Genomic DNA, 12,132 nt, shown 5'->3' with positions numbered 1-12,132 from the left:
TTTCACGCCAAGTAATGAACAATGGTTTTGGCAGCTCAAAGTTGTGCACATAGAGATCTTAGCTTTGGAAATGTTCACAACATTGTTGAACATGCACAGATTCACACTGCATAGAGACTTTTATTTTCCTTTATTCATTCACAGGATGAGGATGTTGCTGGCCCGGCAGCATTTACTGCCCATCCCTAATTGCCCAAAGGGCAGTTAAGAGTCAACCACATTGCTGTGCGTCTGAGGACACAATGTGGGCCAGACCAGGTAAGGATGGCAGCTTCCTTCCTGAAAGGGCATTACTGAACCAGATGGGTTTTTCTGACAATCGATTAATGGTCATCATTAGACTCTAAATTTACAAGTTTTTTTTATTGAATTCAAATCCCCCCCATCTGCTGCAGCAGGCTTTGAACCCAGGTCTCCAGAACACTATCTGGGGTTTTAGATGAACCGTCTCACGACAATACCTCTCGGCCAATACTTCCCCACATCGCTGTCCATCTGCACAGAGTGAACAGGGATTGTCTGGTTCATCACAACTGGGTAATCACACATACGTTTGCTCAATGATTGCAGGAGTTGGATGTTGATTGGCTGTTGACATCCATCTCCGAACCATGTATTCTGGGGTTTGTTTCTGATGATGATTAGAAGCATCATCAGTCTTGTTATCTTTTGGGGATAAAACCAGTTTCAATTAGCTTTCTGTTAAATGCATAGCAATCAATTCTATCTCACAACTCTCAGGCAGATTAGTTTTTGTAGAAGAACTCTCCTTCTCCCCAATCTCCTCCATCCTCACCCCCAAGAGTACAATAATCTCAGAGTTTCTTTATGATTATGAATGAGACAATCTGATCAGCTGCTTCTTTCCATACTCCTATGTCAAGTTGGATCTTAAACTCCCCTTACTGCAGTTGTGATCCTGCGTCATTGTACAGTGTTGCTCGTATTTCATGTCTTGGCCTATCAGTGTTCATGAAACTGCATGTAGCATATGGGGCCAACAGTGTAAGAGTTTAGCTCTTTCTTTCCAACAACAGCAGTAAAATTGTATTCCAACAAAACTTACAGAATCACGGCCAAGCATATCCCCCAACTTACCTCTTACCATCAAACCAGAGTATCAATCCTCATTCAACTGAGAGAATTCAGGAGGGCATGTCAGTAAAAGCAGCATGAATACCTAAAAATGAGGTGTTAACCTGATGAAGTTCCCAAAGAGGACTACTTGTTTGCCTAACAGCATAAACAGCAAGTGATAGACAGAGTGAAGCAATCCAGGAAACAACAGAACAGATCTTAAATCTGCAGTCCAGCCACATCCAGTTGTGAATGAAGTCAGAGCAAAGGTCTCTTCAAGATATTAACCAACAAGAATGTCAGACGGGATTATTCATCATAAAACTCAAGTCCGTTTGATATTCATATATTTACAATCAGTGTTCAATTCACCAAATGTAGCTGAAGGTAAAGGTAATCTTCAAGTGATTGTAACAGTGGAGACGTCTGAATACTTGATCAGCAAATTAAAGCCTGTTGTGTTTAGATAGTAATAATTTTAAAGAGATTTTAAAAAGTAAGGTGACTTGAGAATAATGGAAGAAGTTGATTGGTGGGTAGCTGATAATCTTGTTTTAATCTGAAGTTAATTGAGGATTAGTTAACAAATAAACACATGGTAGGGAATCCCAGCCCCATGGAGTGCACATCCAGTTCCATGTGGGAAAACCAGGACACTTCTTGTGTGAGTGACAACCACAAGAACACAGAGGTGACACGGGAAATGTCAGGAACACTCGTTTGACTGCGGTTAAAGTACTGCACACACTTCTGATCCCCTTATTCCAGGGTTGATGCGATCACACCAGAGAGGGTACACAGGAGATAGATCAGAATGTTTCTACAATTGGAAAATTTCTGCTCTGAAGAAAGGTTGGATAGGCTGTGGATGATTTCGAAGGAGGATGAGCTGAGATTTAATTGAAGTGATAAAATGCTGAGGAATCCAGATCGAGTGGATAGGAAGGAGCTATTCATTAACTGAGAGGTCAGAAACTGGAGTATTTAGATTGAAACTAATTCCCAGAAAGGGGAGGGGAGAATTCATTTCACTCAGAGATAGTGGAGCAGGAACTCATTGATGGACTGGCAGAGGCAGTAACCAGCATCACATTAGAATAAAAGGACATGGAAGTAACTGAGATGCTGGAACATGCAGGGCTGTGGACTAAAGTCTGCAGAATGGGATCATTGTGATTGATTTAACATTTCTCCAGAATATTAAACTCAAGTCCAATTTGAGAATTTATGAACATCATCTGACCTGAATTCCAAATGTCAGAATAAATTTATCAAAGTTCAGCACAGATTGAGGCCACTTGGCCTATCCTGCATGTGTTGGCTGTAATAGAATGACCCAGGCTTTACAGCGTTCTGTACTCACCAATGAGAGCAACAATTTCAGACTGTGTACTCTGCCCTCTCTGTTGTTATAATCTGTTTTTTCAATGTATTTCTTTGACAGCTGCTCACCTTGTTTCCTGGTTTCTTTCCCAGCCCTAACTCCATTCCCCATGGCCTTGAGGGACTACCATTTTTGCAATTTAATCTCTCCTGCCTTCCCCCCTGTGACAGACTGTCTTTTTGTCCTTGTCTCACCCCCACCTTGCACACAACTTTTAACATTTCTGATGGTTCCCAGATCTCTGTGACTTCACTGCGCCCCTGGGTCAGGGGCACGAGTTTTGAATTCTCTTCCTCATGAGATAATTGGAAATCTGTCTGGCTGCAATTTCCCCCAGATTTTATTTTGAAAATAAAAGAGGATTTGCTTCAGACTCAAGTATTTGTGAGCCTTCATCCACAATCCTGAGCACTTAGACATAATATGTGACCCTCCCACAGATGTGCAGGTTTGATGGATTGGCCGTGCTAACATGGCCTGTAGTGTGTAGGTTAGGTGGGTTGGGTTAGCCATGCTAAATGTGGGGTTATGGAGGTAGGGTGGGACAGCAGGTCATTGCAGACTCGATCGACCAAATAGTCTCTTTGTGCGCCTAAGGTATTCTGTAATTCTAGCTAGTTGTAATTGTTGTCACATTTTCCTAAGTCCAGGTTCATTCAACTCAGGTACACATGATGCCTTTTGTGTTTCTGTGTGCGCCCGAAGTGTTAGGTAAGGGGTAAATGTAGGGGTATGGGTGGGTTGCGCTTCGGCGGGTCGGTGTGGACTTGTCCACAGTCTCCATGATTGTGCAGACTCAGTGGACCAGCCATGGGAAATGCAGTGTTACAAGGATGGGGTGCTCCAGGTGGGATGTTCTTTGGATGGTTGGTGGGGTTTGATGGGCCAATGCTCTCCTGCCACACTGTTGGGATTCTATTCTATGATTGAGGATAAAGCAGGGTGTCCTTGGAGAGGCGGTAATAACTGGAAAGCTGAATCCAAAAATCACCACCTTCACCAAAAGAGATTTTCGGAAAGTCAGGTGGATTAGCATTCCAATCTTAGATAGTGAGGAAGCTTGTAGGAGATAATGATTTTGCAATTTTAAATGAGGGGAGACAGTGATTTATGGTTTTTAATTGCGTCGTACATTCGCAGTGTCCAGAGTACGCTGTTGTGAATATCCATCCTGTACTTTATTACAAAGCCAAGGTCACTGACGATGAAAACCAAAACACCCAGGAAACATCGCCTCACCTCGTAATCTGATAAAAGAATTCTGATAAGTCTGGTTGACCTTAGAACAAAGATGGAAAGTTGGAAGATTAAATCCAATCCCAAGATCCAGTGCTTAAACAAAAGGAGACTACAATAGGATGAGGCAGGAGTTGGCTAATGTAGACTGGAAACAAAGACTTTATGGTGGGAAAGTTGACGGAAAATGTGGGAATATCAAAGAAATTTTTTGAAGTGCTTAGCAAAAGTATATATCAGGGAAAAGGAAGGACTGTAGGAAAAGGAGTAATCTGCCGTGGGTGGGTCAGGAAATAAGGGAGTCTATCAAACTGAAATAGAATGCATACAAATTGGCAAAGACCAAGGAGATTAGAAAAACTTTAAAGATCAACAGAAAGCGAGATGGGATTGGGGGAGAAAAGTGATTAATAGCTATCCCCAGGGCTGGAATAACAGTTTATACTGCTAGAGGGGAACATGTTGTTTGGGGAACATATGGCCTCTAATTGTTGAAGCACTTAACTGTTACCATAGAGATAACCCTGATCAAGTTAAAAATCACAGCATACTCCAAAAGCTTGTACTTCCAAATAAACCTGTTGGACTATAACCTGGTGATGTGTGGTTTTTAACTTTGTCCACCCCACCACCAGCTCCTCCACATCAGAATCCTGACAGACAGCCCCACTGAAACTGAAGCGCCTGTCAGATACTTGAGGGAACCACGGGGGCGTGGGGGAGGGGTGTGTGGTTTAACCACAAAGTGCTGAACTGAATTAGACTTTCCAGCTCGCGTTGCCATGGAGATAATACTGAGAGACAGTCTCTGCTCAAAGTCCCAAACCACAAAGGTATAAGAGTGGGAGCGGCACATTGGACAGGCGGGGAGTTACCTGATGCTGCCTGAAGGCGTTTTGTATGCACACTATCCAGGGAGTTGCCGTGTCTCATCAATAAAGACTCAAAGAAGACCTCTCAGAGTTCTGTGCCTGGTTATTCCTATCCTGCAGGGTTCAGGAATATGAGCACACAGCAGTCAGTCTTCACAGTGGAGGATATGAAGAACATGCCAGTAATTGATAAGGAGACTGAGGAAGGTGAGGACCTAGATAATAACCATTATCATGGAAGAGTTAGAGCTGGGCAAGTTAATGGAGCTAAAGGTACACAAGTCTCATTGCCCTGATGGAATACATCCCAGGATACCAACAGAGTTAGGGGGAGAAAGAGCAAATGCACTTAGAGTAGAGTCTGACAGCAGAGACAGGCCCTTTGGCCCATGCCGACCAGAATGTCCATCCACGCTAACCCCATTTCCCTGCACTTGGCCTATTTGCTTCTGACCCTTTCCTATCCATGTATTTGTCCAAATGCCTTTTACCTGTTGAGTGTTCCTGCCTGAACCACTTCCACTGGCAGCTCATTCCATATACATACCACCCTCTGGGTAAAACAGTTGCCCCTCAGCTTCCCTTTTATTCTTTCTCCTCTAACCTTAAACTGATCCAATCAAGCCGTCCAATCCTCGAGTTCCTGGGAAAAAGACTGAGTGCATTCACCTTATCCATGGCCTCTCATGGTCTTATACACTTCTAGAAAAGAACTCCCTCAGTTTCCTCTGCTCTAAACATAAAATCCTCACTTGTCCAACCTCTCCCTATAACTCAGACCCCTGAGCCCTGGCAATATCCTTGTAAATTGTTTTGCACTTTTTACAGTTTAATAACTGAAACCTACATTACATTCATCATATTTCCAGTGTTTCCCCACGGCGCTGGAACCGACGTGACAATGCCAATGGATTACAATCCATGATCGAGAATGAACCCCTTTACAACATTCCCGTTTTCATAGTGTTTCCCATGGTGCAGGTATCCTTGTGTCTTTCTGGTTGTATGGTTAATTAAAGACTTGTCCTTCTACAAAGCAAAGTTGTGGCTTAATTGTTCCTGGGAAGTGTGCCATGATTTTCCAGACTTTCAAAAACAAATGAAACCTCTCTCCACACTCACCATGCTGACATGGACTTGGCTGTGTCTCAGTACTTTTCCAGTCACACTGAGATTTGAAATATTCGCCCACGGACAGAATGCATACCTTTCCTTCCAGATGAAAAGGCCAATGATATTCAGATCGGCACGGATCAAGTAACTATCAGATCTGAACATGAAGTTCAATTTGAATTTCTCATCCGCAAATCCACCCTTTCAGTACCATACAACAGAGCACACAAGTTACCACTGTTAATACAGGATGGAAATTCATAAGACAATTGCAGTATTAAACTGTAGTTTCCTTGTTCCCCCAAAGATTTAAACCTTCTGTCTCACAGTTTCTCTCTTCTTTGAACTGAAATCCAAACCAATCCCCCCACTCCTTTCCTCCACACCCAGTTCTCTCACACTCCCTCTTCGAATTCAGTTTCCCAGCTCCTGATGAGAACCATCCTGCATACACTGCTTCCTGCACACTCTGGCCAAGACCCATCTGACTAAAATGAGACAAATTAGAATTCTAATTGCAGGCCCATCCTTGTCCCTTTCCATAAGAAGCCTGAATATTCACAAAAGAGTTCTGATAACTTTCTGCAAAACGCTGCACCACTGATAGTCTGATCACATGTCAGGGTAGCAAGAGAAGGGGCCATTCCCCTGGGTCCTGCTCCCAGAGGGATGAAGCTGCTAATGAGAGATTAACCCCTCACACCCACAACCTCCTTCCCAGGCACTGACCCATACTCCACATACTCCCACAATTGGCCAGCACTGCACCCGTGCGATTGTCTCCCCTCCTACAGCACGTGCTCCCGATCATACAGGAGTCTGGGTGATTGACAGCAGTTGCTGCACAATATATGAAAATCCCTACAGTATGGAAACAGGCCCTTCGGCCAAACAAGTCCTTACTGACCCTCCAAACAGTAACTTACACAGACCCAATCCCCCTAACTAATACGATGGGCAATTTAGAATGGCCAATTCACCTGCCCTGCACACCTTTGGATTGTGGGAGGAAACCGGAGCACCTGGAGGAAACCCGCTCAGACATGGGGAGAATGCGCAAGCTCCACACAGACAGTTGCCCGTGGCCGGAATCGAACCCGGGTACCTTGTGCTGTGAGGCAGCAGTGCTAACCACTGATCTGTCTCTATAGGGTGGAGGGGGCGGGGCTGGAGGACTGGGACAACGAGATTGTAAACCATGAATGAATGGGGTGAACACTGGGAGATGGACAGGTCAGTGAGGGACAGGATCAGTGCAGCAGCAGGAGGGGATCCTGGACAAACTGAGCAATGGGAGAGTCTGACAGGAGAGAAAATACAGGAAGGTTCTATTTGGAGGCTCAGGCAGGGACAGCTAGGAGACAGTATGGCCTGGTGGCTTGGGCAGGTTTACTAATCAGCCTCTTCAAAGATGCTGTTTCTCAACTCTGAGCCTGATCCCCCTCGTCCAGAGGTAAGGACACATACACTATTTCCTGGTGGGCAAGGGATACAGGGACTGCCTTTCAAAAGGAACTCACCTGTGTTGGTGACATTGACAAGACTCAATACAGACTCACTGACAAAATGCTGGCATGCTTGAACTTCATCCAGAATATTAACACCTATAACTAGGCAACGCAGACCCCAATGTACAGAGTTAAATCCTGGATACTAATAACAGCCTTGTGCATGGGAAATCATATCTCATGAATTTGACTCAGTTTTTTTGAAGAAGTAACAAAGAGGATTGCTGAGGTCAGAGCATGGACATGATCTACATGGACTTCAGTAACGTGTTTGACAAGGTTCCTCATGGGAGACTGGTTAGCAAGGTTAAATCGCATGGAATACAGAACTGGCCCGAAGGTAGAAGACAGAGGGTGCTTTTCAGGCTGGAGGCCTGTGACCAGTGGAGTCTCACAAGGATCGGTGCTGGATCCACTACTTTTCATCATTTATATCCATGATTTGGATGTGAACATAAGAGGTATTGTAAGTAAGTTTGCAGATGACACCAAAATGGGAGGTGTAGTAGACAGTGAAAAAGATTACCTCAGAGTACAAGGGGATCTGGATCAGATGGGTGAATGGGCTGAGGAGTTCAGTTTAGAAAAATGCAAGCTGCTGCATTTTGGAAAAGCAAACTTTAGCAGGACTTATACAGTTAATAGTAAGTTCCTGGGGAGTGCTCTAAACAAAGAGTCCTTGGACTGCAGGTTCATAGTTCCTTGACAGTCAAGTAGCAAGTAGAGAGGAGAGTGAAGGCGGCAGTTGGTCTGCTTGTCTTTACTAGTCAGAGCATTGAGTATAGGGGTTGGGAGGTCTCAGTGCGGCTGTACAGGACATTGAAAATGTTGCTGAATCAATATTCCAAAGAATTCTGTTCTCCTTCCTATCAGATGGATGTTCTTAAACTTTAAAAGAGATCAGAAAATAATTATAGCATGGTGCCAGGGTTGGATAGGCTGTTTTCCCTGGAGCGTCAGAGGCTGAGTGGTGACCTGAAAGAGATTTTTAAAATCAGGCTGGGCATGGATAGGGTAAAGAGACAAGATATTTGCCCTGCAGTGGGGGAGTACAGAACTAGGGGACTAGGAGGGAGGGTAGGCAGATCGAGAGGGGTGGGACCGAAATGGATGGGGAAAGAGCGGGGGATAGAGAGAGGTGGCACAGAGATGGGTCGGGACAGAAACTGGGATTAGAGAGGAGGGGAACGGGGGAGGGTTTGCGACTGACAGAAAGGGTGAGGGGAACAGACCGGGGAGGGGGGCAGGGGGAACAGGCCGATTGGGAGTTGTTGGGTTGGTGGGGAAGAGAAGGGACATGCCGACAGAGGGAGGGGGACAACGGGCCAACAGAGGGAGGGGGACAATAGGCCAACAGAGGGACGGGGACAGGCCAACGGGGAGGTGGGGGGGAACAGGCCAACAGTGGGGGGGGGGGGTACAGACAGAGTGGGGGGAGGCGGGGCGCAGACAGAGCGGGGGAGAGACAGGGGGAACAGAGAGGGAAGATGGAGAGTTATTTTATACATCTAAAACTCAATTCTGTTCCAGTTTTCTCCACCTCACCTTAATTCCTTCGAAAAGGCTCAGAACAACTGCATAGATCTTGGAAAGCAGAGTTTCAGGGAGATCAGGTGCTGAACGTGGCATTTGGGACACGAACATTGAATGAAATGTGCTGATTAATAAATGGACTCTGGTTCGATTCCACTGTCTGTGTGGTGTTTGTACATTCTCCCTGTGTGTCTGCGTGGGCTTCCTCTGGGTGCTCTTAATTTCCTCCCACAAATCCAAAGACATGCAGGTTAGCTGGATTAGCTTTGGGTAATGGTAGGTTACAGAGTTAGGGTGGAATGCTGTTCCAATGGTTGGTATGGTCTCATGGGCCGAAAGGCCTGCTTCCACACTGTAGGGATTCTGTCACTGAGTATAGGGATTAGGTGGGCACGTTGTGGCTGAGTAGGGCATTGGTGAGGCCAGTTTTAGAATACTGTATTCAATTGTGGTCTCCCTGATTTCAGAAAGATGTTACCAGAATAGGACTCAACCTCTTAATGACACGTTCCTGGGAAGTGTTGACAGACAATCAGACCGTGCAGTGTGGGTTGATAGCTCCTTGAAAGTGTGGTTGAAGGTAGACAGGTCGTTGAAGGTGGTGTTTGGTATGCTAGCTGTTATTGGGCAGTGCATTGAGTGTAGGAGTTGGGAGATCATGTTTCGGTTGTACGGTTTATTGGCTCGGACACTTTTGGAATCCCCAGACTGCTTTCAATTCCAGTCTCCCTGTTCCAGGAAATATGTTCGGAAACTTGCAAGAGTACAGAAAAGTTTTACTAGGGTGTTGCCAGTATTGGAACATTTGAACCATAGGGAGCGGCTGAATAGGCTGAGGCTATTTCCCTGCAGCACTGGACATTTTAGGTGGCTTTATTGAACTTTATAAAATTATGAGGAGCAATGATAGGGTGACTAGTCATGGTTTCTTTTTTCCCAGGGTAGGGGAGACCAAACAAATGTGAATCTTTTTTCTAAGGTGGAAATGACAAATTCTAGAGGAGAGATGGCAAGTTTAAAGGATATGAAAACTGAACCAACTGAAGATGCTGTAAACCAGGAAGAGAAACAGAAGTTTCAGGAAAAGCTCAGCAGGTCTAGCAGCATCTGTGAAAAGAAATTAGCGTTAACGTATCTGAGGAAGGGTGACCAGACCAGAAACTTGAACTGATTTTTCTTCACAGATGCTGCATGACCTACTGAGCATTTCCAACAACATCAGAGCAAGTTTAAAGGGAGTTGTTTGGAGTATATACCTGAGAGGAACTTTATAAAGTGCGAGTGAGACCACATCTGGAGTAATGACAGAAGTTTTGGTCCCTTTATTTAAGGAAATACATCATTCCATCAGAGGCATTTCACAGAAGATTGACTGGGATGAACCCTGGTTTGCAGGGATTATCTTTTAAGAAAAGGCTGAAGAAGTTGGGACTCTACTCACTGGATTTGGGAAGAATGAGAGGTGATCTCATTGTAACATGTAGGATTCTTAAGGAGTTTGACAGGGTAAACAATGGGAGGTTGTTTCCCTACATGAGGGAGTCTGGAACCAGATTCTGGATCAGTCACGGAATCACGGGTTCAGTTTTGGATTCGTCAAGTTTAAGGCAACACCGACACGGGTCAGGGGTTTCAGTAGCAATGGAGCTGGGGTGAGATGGAGACAAGCAACATTTTAAGAGATTGTAATTCCTGCTGTTTGTGATTGTGTAGATGTCTGATCAGAAGTTCACCTTGGGGTCAGATATGAGAGCAATATTGTCAAGAGTGTGGTTCCTGTCTCAGACAGTTCCCAGGGAGAGGGAAGGGCTCAACAGTAAGGGAAAGTAATTTGTAATCGCAACTGAAGGCAATGGGTTTAACCATTGCAACGTTCCGTTGCAGGAAATTGCAGCCAATCCCGTAGTGGGAGTGTGATGACCAGTTTGATAACTGAGTAATGGACAGGGATGGTGGGGAGGGGGAGCTGGGCATTGTCAGTGTACATGTGAAACCTAACACGGTGCTTTTGGACAATGTCACCTCCTGGCAGTATGTAGGTGAGAAACAGGAGGGACCAAGGAGAGATCCTTAAGGGACACCAAATACAAGGAATTCAGAAAGAAAAGGGAGAGTCGGGATGGAGTAGGTTTTTGCATAAACGGTGGGGTCAAATATTAGTTTGTAGCAGAATGGGAGAGAAGGACGTAACCAGGAAAGACAGACAGGTAGAACAAGGACCAATATCTGTGATTTGGGGAGGGGGAGTGATGAGGAGGAGGAGCAGCCCAACTCCCAAAGCACTATTCCTACATCAGTGACATCACCCAACTCCACCCTAGTCTCAGCTCATTTACTGAAATACTCGTCCATCCCTGTGTTATCTCCAGACTTCATTATCCAAACACACTCCTGGCCAGCCTCCCACATTCAACTTACATATAAGCTCAAGAGTATCTAAAACCCTACTGCCCGAGTGCTCACTTGTACCAAAACTTGTTGATCTATCAAAAGGCCCCTATTAACAAGCAACAATTTAAAATTCTCACCCTTGATGTAATTCCTAGCTGTGAACATCCCTGTCTCCCTGCACCACACAACCTGTGAAACCCCGACAACTCATTTTCTTTCAGACTCCTAACGATGAGTTTATTCATTGCTTCACCTGTCTGGCTGTTTCGACAGTTGCCAAGGCAACGCGGTCTGGAATTCCCACCCTAACCCCCTCAGATCTGCTTTCCTCCTTTAAGGTATTCCTGAAAACCTGCTTATTTGGCAATTCTTTTGATCACCTGACCTAATATCCCCATCTGTGGCCTTATGTCAGAAGTTCTCAATAGTATTCCTGTAGAATTAAAAACATGATTAATAAAACAAACTGCTGTTGATTTGCACATACAATGTCAACTCTTCAATGTTACTGAGTGAATAATCTATAACAGCTCTTACCCAAACACATTGTGGGAGCACCTTCACCACACGAACTGCAGCTGTACAAGGAAGTCAAACATCACCTTCTCTATAGGCAATGGGGCTTTCGCACCAATCACTGGTATCTGTGGAGGGAGAAACACACAGTTGATATTTCAGGGAGTGCAAAATGGATTATAGGGAGGGAAAATGGTACAGAATTTGGGATTTTTAAATTTGTGTTTCACAATGTGCACTAAGTTCTGTAAAAACTCTCATCCCATACCATGAAAATTTCCTTCTCTTCCTGGTCAATATGTCTTTCCTTTCCCCTGCCCTTCACCTTCACACATTTCCAATGCCTTGGTCACAACAACCCTGTGCTGTCAGTGAAGGTTATCATGTGGTTGAGTATTGTCCCGCCCCTCATTCACTCCAATTGGTTGAAGGACCAAATAGCACCTATCGCCCTGTTCCCCCACTCTTATTGGTCCTGCGCTGACATCAATAATCCGAGGCC

At 44.9% G+C, this 12,132-nt stretch overlaps 1 long non-coding RNA gene across 1 annotated transcript in view; it reads right to left on the bottom strand.

Moving 5' to 3' along the window:
- The window catches only part of LOC140484481 (uncharacterized), a 30,093-nt gene extending 18,371 nt beyond the window's left edge, over window positions 1-11,722 (bottom strand). Inside the window, exon 1 of the long non-coding RNA XR_011962175.1 lies at window positions 11,652-11,722. This is a non-coding gene — a long non-coding RNA (uncharacterized lncRNA). The remainder of the gene's footprint in view (window positions 1-11,651) is intronic.
- Between the last annotated feature and the right edge of the window lie 410 nt (window positions 11,723-12,132).

The sequence above is a fragment of the Chiloscyllium punctatum genome, chromosome 13 (assembly GCF_047496795.1).
Source record: "Chiloscyllium punctatum isolate Juve2018m chromosome 13, sChiPun1.3, whole genome shotgun sequence".
In the NCBI taxonomy this organism is placed as follows: Eukaryota; Metazoa; Chordata; class Chondrichthyes; order Orectolobiformes; family Hemiscylliidae; genus Chiloscyllium; species Chiloscyllium punctatum.
The sequence above is the reverse complement of the archived record's forward strand: the minus strand, read 5'-3'. Positions and strand labels throughout refer to the sequence as shown.